General features: G+C 38.1%; 1 long non-coding RNA gene and 1 other non-coding gene across 2 annotated transcripts; both read left to right on the top strand.

Moving 5' to 3' along the window:
- The first annotated feature begins 321 nt into the window (after positions 1-321).
- LOC122280385 lies at positions 322-1,873 on the top strand. Its single transcript, XR_006229893.1, has 3 exons — positions 322-510; positions 596-820; positions 1,648-1,873. It is a non-coding gene; the product is annotated as an uncharacterized LOC122280385 (long non-coding RNA).
- A 12,398-nt stretch (positions 1,874-14,271) lies between these two features.
- LOC122283578 lies at positions 14,272-14,379 on the top strand. The gene has a single exon (XR_006230976.1). It is a non-coding gene; the product is annotated as a small nucleolar RNA R71 (small nucleolar RNA).
- The last annotated feature ends 3,006 nt before the right edge of the window (positions 14,380-17,385 follow it).

Below are 17,385 nucleotides of genomic sequence, written 5' to 3'. Positions count from 1 at the left end.
AAAAAATATTATATTAACATTTCAATTATAGATAGGATTGGAATATTGAAAGAGTTAAAATTAATCAAGAGAGGTGGAGAAAAGGTAATTTCACATTAAGGTACATGCATGAATATTCTGTAATTTTCCTTAAAATATTGTTATCAAAACAAAAACTAGTGAAAAGTTAAGTTGGTGCCTCATACGCTGCCTCAAAATTTCAGAAAATTCAAATTTCCCTCTGTTATGCAATTAGCGCCTCTTATACGTTGCCATTTCACTCTGAACAAAGACTCAAAACATCGAATGTGCATCACATCTAACGCTACCGCCCCTATTCCATTCTCTCTCTCTCTCTCTCTCTCCCCCTCTTACTCCCTTCCTTTTTCTTCTAAAAATGTTTCTAACTCACATTTTCGTTCTCGGCTGACTCTTTCCCTCTCTCACACCCTTCGTTTCCCTTGTGATCTATGGGTGCCGCGAATTTGGAAAGTTTCCAGATTACTGTATGGTCTTCCACTCTACACGCTGGTAAGAAGTTTTCCCTATTTTTCTCTTTCTCTCTCTTGCAATTTCATTCCTTATTTCATGTAGTTTCCCCCTCGCACAATTCCAGATTTCAGGGGTGCTTTGTTCATAAGTCGAGGGAATGGGTGGCCGTTGAAGCCATCATCGTACAAAGGTAGGATTTCCCTTCTCATCCCGATTCCAACATATCTTAATTTCTCTCTATTTTTCACTGTTGTGATTTTCTTTTGGAGAATTGGGTGGTGTCATCTTCAAGTTCACATTAGACAGCAAGAAGAAGTCCATCTCTCGCTCATCTCGCGCTGGCCTTCAGGTCCGGATGTCTCTCTTTCTCTATCTTTGTATCTCTGCTTCTTTAACTTCTACGTTTCACTCTATTTATCTCTATCTCTCTCATCTCGGTCTTTCTACTTTCACCCTTTGCCTTGGCGTTTCTTTCTTTCTCCGTATAAAAATAAAACAAATCCATTATTCCAGCTTTGGGATTCCTGGGTTTCTCTTGTTGATGTCGCTTTTTCGTTTGTAGGACAAAAATTTGTCGGAAATAGTGAGAAATTAGTATTCCTATCGAATTAGTTGGCCTTCTTGCAATTTTTTGACCTGGGTTAGGCGGTATTTTTCATTTTCTAAGCGCCCAAACAAGATTTAGTGTCGGATTCTTCACTGTTGGAAAGAGAAAATTGTGAGATGCCTTGAAGGTTTAAGACACATTTGAGATATGTTTACCTTCTAGGTTTAGGACACATTTGGTGTCCCATTTTTTTCTCCATTGCTGGTTCACTTTATACGGATTCTTGTAGTTCAGTGTTTATTGTCCTAGTATGAACTTTTTGTGAGAGTAGTTGAGAAAAAACTTAAAGGGCACATTTGGTAAGTGAAAATGTTTGTAATTTTTGAGAATTCCTGTAAAATTTTCTAAGATTTTTTTGTATTGGGCTTGTGAGAGTGAGTAGGTAGAATTGGAAAGTTGTTCGGATGAAATTTATGAGATTTTTTTGTTTTTGTTTTTGTGTTTACTTTCCAAGTAAACTAAGGCAAGTGATCAGATGAATTTCCTTTTGAGAAATAGAAAAAAGGCTAGATGCTATTGAGACTGCTTTGTAATATATGTTTATTGTTTCAAGCTTCTTTTGTGCCTAGGCGTGGTTTAGGCATCTCAAGGTATTACTGCCCTTGGTGAACCTACCAATGTGAACCTACCAACGTGGGCAGTTGGTGGAGTTATTGGATCAATCTTGGTGGTCCTTTGCTTGTTTTGGGTTGGTCTGGTAGAAGAAGAACTACCCATGAAAGAAATGGTCGGAAAGCTAACGACAAACAGAATGTAAAGTAAAATAATTATCCATGAAGAAGAGCTTTCATGTAATGTGATTTGTGTTTTTTTTATTATTATTATATGAATAACGATCCATTATATCATATTTATTATTAATTAATTTATTATATACTTTTATTATGGTATATCATATTATTGGTGTGTTCTAAAGGTTGTTAATTAATGCAATGTGCTGGCAACATTTTTGTAGTAGCGTTTATAATAACACCGTTAATTTAAAAAATGTGCCAACAATGAACTAGTGGGGGCGTTTACATTACGTTCTTAATTTATGCAATGTGGTGGCAACAAACTCATGGTGGCATTTAGATAAACGCCGTTAATAAATTCAATGTGTCGTTAACGTACTATTAGTGGCATTTAAATAAACACCGTTAATTTATATGATGCGCTAGCAACGTAATGTGGTGGCGTTTATGTTAACGCCGTTATTTTAAAAATTAGCGTTGTTTAGATAAATGCCGCCACATTATATGACGAGCGGGCAATTTACTTGCGTCGGCGTTTAGATAATCACTAGAAATTAGGTCATTGGCGGCGTTTAGTTAAACGCCATTAAATTATTCAATGTGAGCCCGCCAAGATACTATTAGTGGCATTTAAATAAATGCTGCCAATTTATATGATGAGTCGGCAAATTACTAGTAGCGGCATTTATCATAACGCCGCTATTTGAAAAAGTGGTGGCAGTAGAATAAACGCCGTTAACAAATTCAATGTGTCGTCGCCAACGTATTATTAGTGGCATTTAAATAAATGCCGCCAATTTAACTGATGTGTCGGTAATGTAGTAGCAGTGGCGGCATTTTCAGAAACGTTGTTAATATTAATTATTGTGGCGGCGTGTCAAAAAATGCCGCTAAATTAATACAAACACCACTAATGAGATTTACAAATACCGGCATTTGCGCAAACGCCGGAACAATGAAAATAGCGACCCTCCATTACCGGCGGACGGTTACGCTTTTAGAGAACCAATAATACTAATAATTTAAATAATCATTCTACTAAAATACATACAAATACGAGGTATCACACATAGTATTATGTCTAATAAGTGAGGCCTAAAGTCCTTTGTCTTGCAAGTTGGGCCTAAGGCCTTCACTCTTACTAAGTTTGGCCCAATCACTTTATGTCCTTTACATTGTGCTTATTTTCTAGTGTCCTTCAAGAAAGGGTTAAAATTTTATATCTCCTAAATTGGGCCTAAGGCTTTTTAACATCTTATTCTTATCCCATCACATCCTTATTGAATTAGAGCCCTAAATTTTTAAGTCCATCCATCAAGTAGGGCCTCAAGTCTTATGTCCATTAAGTAGTACCTAAAGTCTTATCTCTCCTAAGCCTTTATACCCAAAAAGCTTGGGCCCTTAATAAACCAATCTCTTGGCCTTCCTAAATCCATAAAAAATTTAATCCAAATTACTTAGCCCAATAAGGTGGCAAAATCTCCAATATGCCACTTATTATTCTAACATTGGCCCCTTGGCACATTTTCTCAAAATTAATTAAGTACTAAAAGTTCTTCGAAATAATACTACTAAACCAATCAAGATCCAAAAATTTCATTTTCTTCAAAATCAATATTTCACTAGAACTTTCATAATTCTAGCTAAACCCAAAGTATATGGTCATCTTGCAAACTCAAAAATCTAAAAATGTTCTTATTCCCAATTGCCCAACTCCTAATTAACTAGGATTAATGCTACTAAGGTCAAGGCCTTAGGAGGTTTCTAGTGGGGTGTTACAACAACCCATGACAATAAAATTATATTCTTAACAGTACTTTACTAATTATCGAATAATATTACAATACAATAATTTTAATACTTGTTATAAATATCATGTAGAAACCAAAATTTTGGGTAAAAGGGAAGATAAATGAGCTCGACCTCTAGAAAATCTTCTTTTATATGTCTTGTGGATGTAATAAAGCAACAGGCTATGAATACAATGAAACATTTTTGTGTTACCATTGTAAACACACAAACATTGCACAATCACAGTATGTACTTTCTTTCTAAACCTTCGGTTTACATCACTCACTTAAAAAATTTAACATATTCTTTCTATGCATCCTAACAGATAACTATATTTTTATTGCTAATAGTTGTTGAGCATATCTTGAAGTTGATGATGCTACAGGAAAGCTAGTTGTAGTGATTCAACAATTGATTTTATGAACATAGTGGCAAGGTAACATAATATCACATTTTTTTACCTCTTTTTGTTGACGATGTGTTTCGTACACCTAAGGACCAAGTTCTCAGTAGTCTAACTCTTCTGTAGCTTGGGTATACAGACATAAAGATAGAGTGGGAAAGGTGGCCCTAGGATTTCCTGAGAAGCCTATGATGCCAAAATCAGTGATCGCTCCCCGAAAATAAGAATATTTTATGTAAATTAAGCACTTGAGTATGGGGAAGAACTAATTAGAGGAAGAAGTCCCCTTTTACTTGAAGGTCAATTGACCTTATATACCCAGTCCCAAGAGTCAAAAGGCCATACCCTGCAACCTAGGGGGAAGGAAATTCCTCCCGGAGCTCTCTCCACCATACTACCATTAATGCGACATGGCCCTCTGGGCTTAGTCATTAATGTGGCGTGATTGTCTTGTGAACCCATTTAACACGGTGTGATCTCCCCGTGTTGTTCTGGAGTCCCATCCCTCCTCTTTGGCGTGCCTCATTCCCTTTTCTCTGCTTTGGCTTCCCGGGTTCTGTGTAATGTCCCATCCTGACCCAGACATGCATGCCCAATTTTTGTTGGTCGTGAGTCCCATGGGTCTAGGCTAGGCTTCTCGAGCCCCCTGGGGTGTGGGGGACCTGCCTGATGCTAGGTCTGGGCTAATCTTCGTGGGCCTCAAAACTTGCTGTCTTGTAGAGACCGTGGATGCCACACGTTTCTTCATTGCTGTATATATTTTTTTATGTTAATCCATGTCCTTATGCCATGATTTCCCTTATGTATTTCTAGCTTCTTTTTCACATTGTCTATTTGTCTGTTTGCCATAAAGATTTATGTTGCTTTGTATTTTGCTCTTTCGAATTCTTTGTTGTACAATGACCTTTGGTTTCCCAATGAGACTGGTCCAATATTCAATGTCCTGCTTGTGAATCTACGCAAATCTAAATCTTGGGAAGTTGGCTATTAATGTACATCTGTTAGTCTCCCTGGGCTTATGGCTTCAGATAATAGCTGCCATGTGCTCCCTAAGATTCATGCTGGGTTCTTCTCGAGATTCGCATCAGATTTGAGGAGGTTCTGGGATACGTATTGTTTCCAAAATCTCGAGGAATGAACCATCATTCCTCTCCTACATAGTACCCTTAGCCTTCATCATTTGCCATCAACTCTCACTTCCTACTATTCAAGCGCCCCCAAGCTTTCTTTTCCTTCGTGCTGAACCACTATTTTGCTATTTCCGGCTCCGACGGGTTTTCTGGCCTCAAGCCAAACTCTTGGTACTGCATCCTATAGTTTTTATAGAGGAAACCACATGGTAGTCTCTCGAGGCTCTCAAAGGACACATTTTTGAAAGTTGTGTCATCCTTCATCATCATGAGGTGCTTTGCAGAAATGATGCACATCTAGCCTTGCCAGTGTGCTATTCAATGGATTTTCCTATCTCAGAACTCCTCGTGTAGTTCTTGTTTTGTCATTATGTCTCAAGCCGTTCCCATGCTTGGGAAGGAGCTGGGCTTTTCCCTTAGGCTTGGAGGTCGAAGGAGATTTCTAACATCTTGAACTTGCCAAGGTTCAAGCACTAGGGAGGGGTCTCCTTCAATTCAATCTCTTCGCTACCCCACAATATTTGATTTGGGTCGTGACCACAAGGGTGCAGCCTCTATTTGCCACTTCCATATGGGCCCTTGGCCTATGTGGAGGTGGTTTTGACTGAGGCTGGTTTTCTCCCCTTGGTTGTCCTTGATGGTTGTGTGGTTCGAGCGCTTGATTTGGCAGATCCCATTTCTCGCCCTTTTGTTTATTGAGCTCGTCTTCGAGGTGATTTCTATGTCGCGGCCCCTCTATACTTCTATGATGGTACCTCTCTAGTGACCCTGCCGACATCATCTTTTTCTACCGATGGTGTTGTAGCATAGTTCGCTGAGTTTTGGCCCTATTCATGGATCATTTTCAGCCTCTTTCTCTTTGCATGGTTTCTTTGTGGATATGTTGCAGCCTTTTCTTTGTAAAGATTCCGACCACTGATGAATAAAATGTTTTTTGGTTTATGGATTTGGTCTTCATTGTTCCTTCCTGTTTTGCTTATTTGTACTCTGTGCATGCCCTTCATGGGTGGTAATACGTTGGTTACTTGTTAAGGCTTGACATTTTGCTTTGACTTTGGTGACCAAATAACTCTTAGTGCCGCGAGGGCGATTCCACATGTTGGGTGGTACCCCACCGAGCGTAATGTCCTCTTTGCCCACTTATCTTCATAAGGGTTGGATACTTTGCATCTGGTAATGTTTAGTTCGAAATCCCTTCGGGGCCTAAGTCAAGCTTGCCTGCATCCCTCTATGGACATGGCGCGACGTCAATGCTAAGTTTATTTGTAACTTCTGATCGAGCTACGTGGTGTGTGTGCAAAGCCTTTGTGGAGATCTCATGGTATGTAGAACTTGGGGCGCCTTGTTGACCCTCGTGCTTGCCAAGAGGGGTCGAGTGGCATGTGAGCCTGAAGCCTAAACACTTCGGTAGAGGTTGCACAGTATCTAAGACCAGGTGCACCTCATTGACCCTCGCACCTGCCCAGAGAGGTGGAGTGGCACGTAAGCATTAATTCACCCAAATATCCTACAAGACTAGAACCGAGATACAAAGTTATCTTTGACGATTACTAACCTGCCTTGCCTCCCTGTGACTCGGTCTCGAATGTGCTTCCAAGTGTAGAAGTGTCAAGTTGTATCAAGGATAAGTCCAGGATCGTATTCCACAGGGACAAAGGGTTATCAAAGCGTATATGAGATTTTTGAGTAACAAATGTGTTGATTATGAGAGATGAAAATAAAATTAAAATGCAATGCAAAAAAATCGAAGTTGAAATTGGAGTTTCTAATCAAAAAGGCAAATTAACAAACACTTGGGTTGGGTTTGAGACTCTCTTTATTTTAGATCCTAGATAATTTTCTCGATTAACAATCCAAGCAAGGCATTGATAAACGGAAGATAAAAAGGTTAAGCTCAAGTTTTTGCAATATTTTTCTAAGGGATTTTCTATTTTACTAGCCGAACACACATTAACAAACAATCGAGAGAAGTCTTGATAATTTTCAAGCTTTTGTTGTGCCTTAGGTCAACAACAAAACAAGAGCAAGAGCCGCAATCTATTTTCAATTTAAATCCGACTAGTAATATAGTGAAATCAACATTCAATCACAAAATATTGCATTAAACTAGAATTTAAAATAAATTAAGTCTCATTCCACAACCCAAGTTTCTAAAATTAGCTACACATGATATTTCTAGCAACAAAAATTAATCTAATTAAAGCCATAACAAAATCTGAGAGTAAAAATAAATCCAAAATAAAAATGAGCCTAAATGAAGGAGAAATCGCAGTACAGAAAAAATAAAACCAAAGAAATAAAAGTCGAAGGAAAAAGAAAGAAAAGAATGAAAACGGAAATGGAGAAGAAATAAAAACTCCCCTGCCGTGCCGAAGACTCCCAGCCATATAAAACAAGTTGAAAAGTAAAGAGTCAAAGACCTCCTGCTACTACTTTCGGTCTAGCTATCCCCCATCTGCTGCTGCATGTTCAGTCATCCGAAAAAGAAGGAAGAATGATTCTGCTGCTCAACGTGATTTGCTCCAGCATGTAGAGTGTGAGTTGTCATTGACCTTCCATGTGTAGAAGCAAGAAAAGCTTGCCTTCCAGCAACATGTTTTCTGCATTGGTGTGCTGTCCATGTGAGTTTGGTCTGTATGTGTGCATGTGTGAGTCCGGCTGTGTCACTTTTCTGCATGTGTGATGTGCTCCTGATGAGTGGTTGCTGTCAGCTGTGTTGCTGAATGTGTTTGTCTGCTGCATGGTGTCCGAATGAGTGCATTTGATTGTGTTCTGCAACATGTGCAGTGTGTGCTGTCCGAATGCTTCTTTGCACTTGATCTCTATTAGATGAGATTCCATAAAACCATAATCAATTTCTCTATTTTCTCATAGTTCCCATTCTTTCTTTCCTTCCATAAATGCCCTACAATATATAAATGAAATGATATTATAGTTTAAGTATTTCAAGGGCAAATATGAGACTTTGATGTGCAAAAATATTGGCATCAATTAATTTGACATTCAATATAAGAATTTGATGCATAATTAAGTGTTCAATCCTTATTTGATAAAATAAATCACTCATTTAAACAACTTAATTATGCAATTCTAACCCTTTATCACAGCCCCCAACTAGCTTTTTGCTAGACTCTAGCAAATAAAGTGAATGAATTCATGCAAAGGTGAGATTTCCAACTACAATTTCAAAAGAAGTTTGAGAATCATATACCATGAAATAGACTTGTTGAGTTTAAGAACGCTAGAGATAGATTAATCTGAATTTTGTATCAACTAAGAGATTTATACACAATTTAGTTAATCAACCAAGGGAATTACATGTAACAAAGCTTGCTTTCTTTCAAGTGCATGGAAATGGGGTTAGAATTTCAAGATCGACTACCAAGAGACATTAACAGTTTCAATCACAACAACCAATCTGAGAAAACCACATGGTCTTACTCTAATTCAAAACCATTGTAGTGGCGGCTTTCACGCTGTTACACTTTGAAAGGCGCCTACTTTTTTTTTTTTTTTTGTAAGGAGCCCGGTAATAGGCAGCCTTTTCCACTACACAAATGTAATTTTTGTTTTTTTATGTTTTTAGATTTCCTAGTGGGTGAATCAGACCTATGAATGTGCGCCTATCTACACTTTCACAAGTCAGCCCTTACCACTAGTCTACCTAAAGGATTTTTTTTTTTTTTGGATCCCTGGCTTGTCCCTTTTCTCATTTAATTCATTTCAGATCTCTTCCTAAGCCATTAGGATATGGTTCATTAGAGTCTCAAACAATTGAAGTGTAAATCAACCAACAAGGACTCAATGTAGTCTTTCTAGGCCTTCCGGGTATGTGTTGTGTGTGTTTTAGCAAAACTTTTAACATCTTTCCCTTGGTTTAACAACTAAATAAAATGGATAAATCTCTCTTTTGACATATACTCTTATTTGCACTACATTCCACATGTTCCATGACCTCAACAAATCTCTTTTTTTTTTTTTTTTTTTTTTTTTTTTTTTTTTTTTTTAAAGTGGACCAAAATATGTCTAAGGCATGCAAACAGAGAAATAAATTCTCTTCCACCCCCCAACTAGATTATAGCATTGTTCTCAATGATGCAAGAGAAACGAAAGAATTTATACAAAGAAAGTAGTTAAGGGGCAAAACAACTAACAGAAGAATCGAAAATTAAAAAAAAACTGAAGGAAAGAAGAAAAGGAAGTACCTGGATAGCTTTGAAAGGAATGCAGCCAAAATAAAAATAAAAACTGAAGAACAAAAGAAAACAATGAAAAGAGATGGATAGATCAAGAACCATCAATTAAGATCAAGCAAATGTAGAGTAGATTCCTCAGGTGCAAAGTTAGAAATAAAAGGCTTGAGCCTTTGACCATTAACCTTAAAAATGTTACCATTAAGAGGATTCATTATCTCTATAGCACCATGAGGAAAAACAGTTTGTACCACATAAGGCCCACTCCATCGAGACCTTAACTTACCAGGGAACAAGTGTAACCGAGAGTTGTACAATAACACTTTTTGATTAGGCTCAAAAGTCTTACGTTGGATGTGTTTGTCATGGAAGTTCTTCATTCTTTCTTTGGACAACTTAGAGTTGTTGTAGGCATCCTTCCTCAACTCATCCAACTCAGACAACTGCAATTTTCTCACACAACCAGCTTTATCAATGTTAAAATTGCATTGCTTAATGGCCCAATACGCTCTATGTTCCAACTCTACAGGAAAATGGCAAGCCTTACCATACACTAGTCTATATGGAGACATGCCCAAAATGGTTTTAAAGGTTGTTCTATAAGCCCACAAGGAATCAGACAATCTCAAAGACCAATCCTTCTTGTTTGGGTTAACTGTTTTTTCAAGAATGTTTTTAATCTCCCTATTTGCTAGTTCAGCTTGTCCATTGGTTTGAGGATGATAGGGAGTAGAGATTTTGTGATGCATACCATACTTCTTCATTAAGGCCGAGAAATGCTTGTTACAAAAGTGGGTGCCATTATCATTGATTATGGCTTTAGGCATGCCAAACCTTGCAAAAATGTTTTCTTTTAAAAATTTTAAAACAACTTGATGATCATTAGATTTGCAAGGGACTGCCTCAACCCACTTAGAAACATAGTCAACAACAAGCAAAATGTATAAATAGCCATAAGAAGAAGGAAATGGTCCCATAAAATCTATCCCCCAACAATCAAAAATTTCAATCACTAGTATGGGTTGCATAGGCATCATATTTCTCCTAGTGATTCCTCCTAATTTCTGACAAGGTTCACAAGTTTTACAAAAACTAAAGGCATCCTTGAACATGGTTGGCCAATAAAATCCACTTTGAAGAATTTTGGCCACTGTTTTGTGGGCTGAAAAATGCCCACCACAAGCTTCCGTATGGCAAAAATTTAAGACACCAGAAATTTCATCATTAGGCACACACTTCCTAATGATTTGATCTGAACAATACTTGAAAAGGTAAGGATCATCATAGAAGAACGATCTCACCTCATGCATGAATTTCCGTATATCTTGAGCACTCCAATGAGGTGGTGTTTGTCCTGTCACCAAGAAATTTACTATATCAGCAAACCAAGGCAAATTTTCAACTAACATAAGATGTTCATCAGGAAAAGAATCAAGAACAGGTGTCGGTTGTTCAGTTTCAGCAACTGTGAGCCTAGACAAATGGTCGGCTACCACATTCTCTACTCCTTTCTTGTCTTTGATGATAATATTGAACTCCTGGAGTAAAAGTATCCATCTAATCAACCTTAGTTTTGCATCTTTCTTGGTCAATAAATACTTGAGAGCTGCATGGTCAGTAAAGATGACTATAGGAGAACCAAGAATATATGCACGAAACTTCTCCAAAGCAAATACCACAGCAAGTAATTCTTTTTCAGTAGTAGAATAATTTTTTTGAGCAAAATTCAAAGTTTTACTTGCATAGTAAATGACATAAGGAAGTTTGTTCCTACGCTGTCCAAGAACAGCTCCTACAGCAAAATCACTTGCATCACACATGATTTCAAAAGAAAGTGACCAATCAGGAGGTTGAAGAATAGGAGCAGTGGTTAGCAAAGTTTTAAGCCGACAAAAAGCTTCTTGACACTCGGGTGTCAAATCAAATTTTACATCATTCATCAATAGCTTACATAGAGGCTTAGAAATAGAGCTAAAGTCTTTGATAAATCTCCTATAAAAACCCGCATGCCCAAGAAAAGATCTAATGTCTTTTATTGACTTAGGTGTAGGAAGTTTAGAAATCAACTCAATTTTTACTCTATCTACTTCAAGTCCTCTAGATGAAACAATATGTCCCAGAACAATGCCATGTTGTACCATGAAATGGTACTTCTCCCAATTAAGTAGCAATTGTTTCTCTTCACACCTGGCCAAAACAGCTTGTAAATTGCTTAAACAACTCTCAAATGAATCACCAAATATAGAAAAATCATCCATAAACACTTCTAGAGTGTTCTCAATCATGTCACTAAAGATGCTAAGCATGCATCTTTCAAAAGTTGCTGGTGCATTGCATAAACCAAAAGGCATTCTCCTAAAAGCAAAAGTACCAAAAGGACAAGTAAAGGTGGTCTTTTCTTGATCCTCTGGTGCTATTTCTAATTGATAGTAACCGGAGAATCCATCTAAGAAACAATAAAAGGCATGTCCAGCAACTTTTTCTAACACTTGATCAAGAAAAGGCAAAGGAAAATGATCTTTCCTAGTGGCGGCATTCAACTTCCTATAATCTATACACATGCGCCAACCAGTAGGAATCCTCGTAGGAATCGATTCATTTTGTTCATTTTTAACAATGGTAAGCCCGGATTTTTTTGGAACTACATGAATGGGACTTACCCACTTGCTATCCGAGATGGGGTAAATGATACCCACATCAAGCAATTTCAACACCTCACCTTTAACCACTTCCTTCATTGTGGGATTCAACCTTCTTTGCATTTCCCTCGAAGGTTTTGCATCATCTTCTAAATAAATCCTATGGGTACACTCCAAGGAACTTATACCTTTTATATCAGCCATTGTCCATCCAATAGACTTTTTATGCTTCTTAAGGACCTCTAGCAATTTATCTTCTTGTTCACTAGTTAAGTGAGAAGAAATTACCACAGGGAAGGTGCTTTGTGGTCCTAAGAAGGCATACTTCAACTCCAACGGAAGAGGTTTGAAGTCCAAAGTTGGGGATTGCTCCTCCGAAGGCTTGAGGATTGATGTCAATGGTGGAAGTTGCTCAAATTTTGGCCTCCATGGTGGTGTAACTTGCTGACCTATTGAGGAAACAAAAGATGAGTCATTAATGTTATCAAATATTTTCAAATCTTCTTCAAATTCTTCTAAAGAATCAATAAGTTGAAAGTAATGTGTAGAATTTTCATCAATGAAATTTTCCAGCAAATTCACTTCATGAACTTCTTAAACTTCTTGCGGTTGCCTGCAAAGATTAAAAATATTTAGTTCCAAGGTCATATTTCCAAAACTCAACTTTAAAACTCCACTTCTACAATTTATGAGTGCATTAGAAGTAGCCAAGAAGGGTCTTCCTAAGATAACATGTGCTTGGAAGGTAGAATGATTAGTCAATTGCATGTCGAGTACGACAAAGTCTACTGGATAGTAGAATTTGTCTACTTGAACCAAAACATCTTCCACAACACCCCTTGGAATCTTAATAGACCTATCAGCCAACTGCAATGTGATAGAAGTAGATTTCAACTCACCCAATCCAAGCTGAACATAAACATTATAAGGCAATAAGTTCACACTTGAACCTAAGTCTAATAATGCTTGGCCTATTTTTGAGCTCCCTATCATGCAAGCTATGGTAGGGGATCCTGGGTCCTTGTATTTGGGAGGAGTGTTGGTTTGGATAATAGCACTAACCTGCTCAGTAAGAAAAGCTTTCTTTTGCACATTCAATTTTCTTTTTACGGTACATAAATCCTTTAAAAATTTAGCGTAGGTAGGAATCTGTTGAATAGCATCTAACAATGGTATATTAATCCTAACTTGCTTAAAAATTTCAAGAATTTCAGCGTGATGCTTATCTTTGTGCAAAGGGGCTAACCTTTGAGGAAAAGGTGCAAGTGTAGTGCTTGGGACACTTTCAGATTTCAAAGGATCTTGTGCCTCATTTTCAGAAGGAGGTTTAGAAGTGTTACCATTCTTTTTTACCTCTTGAGTTGGAATGCCAAACACCTTACCACTTCTCAAGGTTGTAATAGCCTTGACTTGCTTGACATTTGAATCTCCTGCCACACTTTGAAATTGGTGGTTTTGGCCTTGGGGATTAGGCTGAGATTATGCAGGGAATTTCCCTTTCTCTTGAGCACTCATGGTTGTAGTCAACCTTGTGACTGACCCTCGAATCTCAGCAATGGCTTGTGAATTTTGACTATTGATAGCAGCTTGGCTTTGCATGAATTGCTGAAAATTGGTGGACAGCTGCTGGAAATTGGTGGATAATTGCTGGAAATTGTCTTCAAGGTTCTTTTTCTGGGTTGGCACCATGTGGTTGGCATACTGAGATGGTCCTAGACCTCCTTGGGTAGTGTAGGGTACAATTTGTGAAGGACCAGCTATGTTGGGTGCAGGTAAAGCAGCTTGATCACCTCTCCAACTGAAATTAGGATGATTTCTCCATCCCGAATTGTAGGTGTTGGAATAAGGACCTGAAAAAGATTTAGCAACCATATTAACAGCATTAGATTGATCCAAAAGAACTTCTTTAAAAGTTGGAATGGTTGGGCAATCATTAGTTGAATGCCCTTGGCCTTCACAAATATTACAGCTCAAGGTAATCTGAGGTACAGCTTGTACTTCATTCACTTTCTTCAGTTCTATGGTTTCTAATTTCTTAGAAATCATAGCCAACCTAGCATTCAAATCATCTACTTCTCTCAGATTATATTTCCCACCCCCTGAAATTGTCCTTAAACTTTCCGACCTATCATGAACATCAGATGTATCCCATGATTGTGCATTTTCAGCTAGATAATCAAAATATTCAAAAGCTTCCTCAGGTTCTTTGTTAAAAAATGCTCCATTACACATGGTCTCCACAAATTGTCTCATCTTTGGTTGCAACCCCTCATAAAAAAAAACTAATGACCCTCCAATTCTCATATCCATGATGAGGACATGCATTTAAAAGGTCTTTGAATCGTTCCCAACAATGATAAAATGTTTCCACATCCTTTTGGCCAAAATTCATGATCTGTCTTTTCAAGGCATTGGTTCTATGCATGGGAAAAAATTTCTTTAAAAATTCAGCTTGCATTTCTTGCCAAGTCCCAATGGATCTTGGTCTTAAGGAATTCAACCATGTCTTAGCCTTGTCTTTTAAGGAAAATGGAAACAGTTTCAATCTTATGACCTCATCAGTGCGTGTTCTATCCATGAATGTAGAACACACTTCTTCAAACTCTTGATATGCAAATAGGGGTTTTCAGATTCTATACCATGAAAGTGTGGTAACAATGGAATCATCCCGGGTTTGAAATTAAAAGCATTTGCATTAATAGGTAAAATGATGCAAGAAGGTGTGCTAGTCCTAACAGGCTGAAGATATTCTCTAAGTGTCCTGTTTGGATTCTCCACTTCCCTATCATGATGCTCATTTTCAGCCATGATGCTAACAGTGTCTGATGATGATTCAACAGAAGATGATGCAGAGCTAAAAGATGTCAATGATTCTGTCCTAAACAGTCGAGATGTATGGTCTCTAGTCCAACCAGTCATACAAACAGGAGCAGAAAATCAAAGACTATGAAGAATAAACAGAGAGAAGGGAAAAAGATTAGATGTCACCCAGGCTGTGAAGAGGTTCACAGCTCCACAAACGTCCTCTCAGCAGTAGAGGAATGCTCTAATCAACACCAGTTGTCCCCGGCAACAGCGCCAAAAACTTGACTCGATCTCGAATGTGCTTGCAAGTGAAGTGTCAAGTTGTATCAAGGATAAGTCCAAGATCGTATTCCACAGGGACAAAGGGTTATCAAAGCGTATATGAGATTTTTGAGTAACAAATGTGTTGATTATGAGAGATGAAAATAAAATTAAAATGCAAGCAAAAAAATCGAAGTTGAAATTGGAGTTTCTAATCAAAAAGGCAAATTAACAAACACTTGGATTGGGTTTGAGACTCTCTTTATTTTAGATCCTAGATAATTTTCTCGATTAACAATCCAATCAAGGCATTGATAAACGGAAGATAAAAAGGTTAAGCTCAAGTTTTTGCAATATTTTCCTAAGGGATTTTCTATTTTACTAGCCAAACACACATTAACAAACAATCGAGAGAAGTCTTGATAATTTTCAAGCTTTTGTTGTGCCTTAGGTCAACAACAAAACAAGAGCAAGAGCCGCAATCTATTTTCAATTTAAATCCGACTAGTAATATAGTGAAATCAACATTCAATCACAAAATATTGCATTAAACTAGAATTTAAAATAAATTAAGTCTCATTCCACAACCCAAGTTTCTAAAATTAGCTACACATGATATTTCTAGCAACAAAAATTAATCTAATTAAAGCCATAACAAATCTGAGAGTAAAAATAAATCCAAAATAAAAATGAGCCTAAATGAAGGAGAAATCGCAGTACAGAAAAAATAAAACCAAAGAAATAAAAGTCGAAGGAAAAAAAAAGAAAAGAATGAAAACGGAAATGGAGAAGAAATAAAAACTCCCCTGCCGTGCCGAAGACTCCCAGCCATATAAAACAAGTTGAAAAGTAAAGAGTCAAAGACCTCCTGCTACTAATTTCGGTCCAGCTATCCCCCATCTGCTGCTGCACTTTCAGTCATCCGAAAAAGAAGGAAGAATGATTCTGCTGCTCAACGTGATTTGCTCCAGCATGTAGAGTGTGAGCTGTCATTGACCTTCCATGTGTAGAAGCAAGAAAAGCTTGCCTTCTAGCAACATGTTTTCTGCATTGGTGTGCTGTCCATGTGAGTTTGGTCTGTATGTGTGCATGTGTGAGTCCGGCTGTGTCACTTTTCTGCATGTGTGATGTGCTCCTGATGAGTGGTTGCTGTCAGCTGTGTTGCTGAATGTGTTTGTCTGCTGCATGGTGTCCGAATGAGTGCATTTGATTGTGTTCTGCAACATGTGCAGTGTGTGCTGTCCGAATGCTTCTTTGCACTTGATCTCTATTAGATGAGATTCCATAAAACCATAATCAATTTCTCTATTTTCTCATAGGTCCCATTCTTTCTTTCCTTCCATAAATGCCCTACAATATATAAATGAAATGATATTATAGTTTAAGTATTTCAAGGGCAAATATGAGACTTTGATGTGCAAAAATATTGGCATCAATTAATTTGACATTCAATATAAGAATTTGATGCATAATTAAGTGTTCAATCCTTATTTGATAAAATAAATCACTCATTTAAATAACTTAATTATGCAATTCTAACCCTTTATCACCCTGCCATGGTGGAATTTAGAGTCTTTGTTTGCTTGGGAACGTGGTCTCTTTTGAGGTGTGTCAGGTAGTCTTGAGACTATCTCGTACTCCGCTGTGGGAGGGGTAGGAGCACCTCAAGCTACACAATCCCCATCAATCCCCCAGGGAGGTAGTCGTCCCTTCATTGTGGGAGGAGTGTAAGGCTACCTGAGGTCCTCTACAATGACCGACAAGGTCAACCCAAGCTATTAGGAAACCTCAATGACCGAGGTTTTAGTGTCTGTGGCCAGCAAGATGGCCTACCAGAGAATCGTAGGTCACCTTGTTGTTTGTGGGTCTAGCCTTGAGGTTGCCCGAACATTATCCCGTTCCGCCACGTTGAAGGGACACTACCTCCCTAGGACCTCCCAGGATTTTTGCAGTAACGGGACCACCATTACCTTCGTGTTGTAAGGTAAACCCATTCTAATGAGTAGTTGATCTATTGTAGATAAGCTTCCCATCTTTCTCATAATTTCTTTGTACTTTCTTTTGAGTTTGCGTCGCTCGTCTTGCATGTGCTTCCTTTCCCCTTCATCATTGTCACCTTCCTATTCCCTCCGGGACTCATGGTGCTCGCTAGCACTCGACTCTCCATGGTGTGCCGAATCTTGATGGTTGTCTTTGAGGACTTGGTTTTCCTCGCAGAGAATATCCATCTTGTTAGTGAGCTTTTCAACAAGTTGCTCCATGGCCGCCAACCTCGTTTTCATGTTGACTGAGGCTTTTTCCTCCTAGTCCCACACCAGCTGAGAATGGGTTCTTGTAGGCATACGAATGAC

The sequence above is a fragment of the Carya illinoinensis genome, chromosome 11, assembly GCF_018687715.1.
Source record: "Carya illinoinensis cultivar Pawnee chromosome 11, C.illinoinensisPawnee_v1, whole genome shotgun sequence".
NCBI lineage: Eukaryota > Viridiplantae > Streptophyta > Magnoliopsida > Fagales > Juglandaceae > Carya > Carya illinoinensis.
This window is presented reverse-complemented; position numbering and strand designations above follow the sequence as displayed.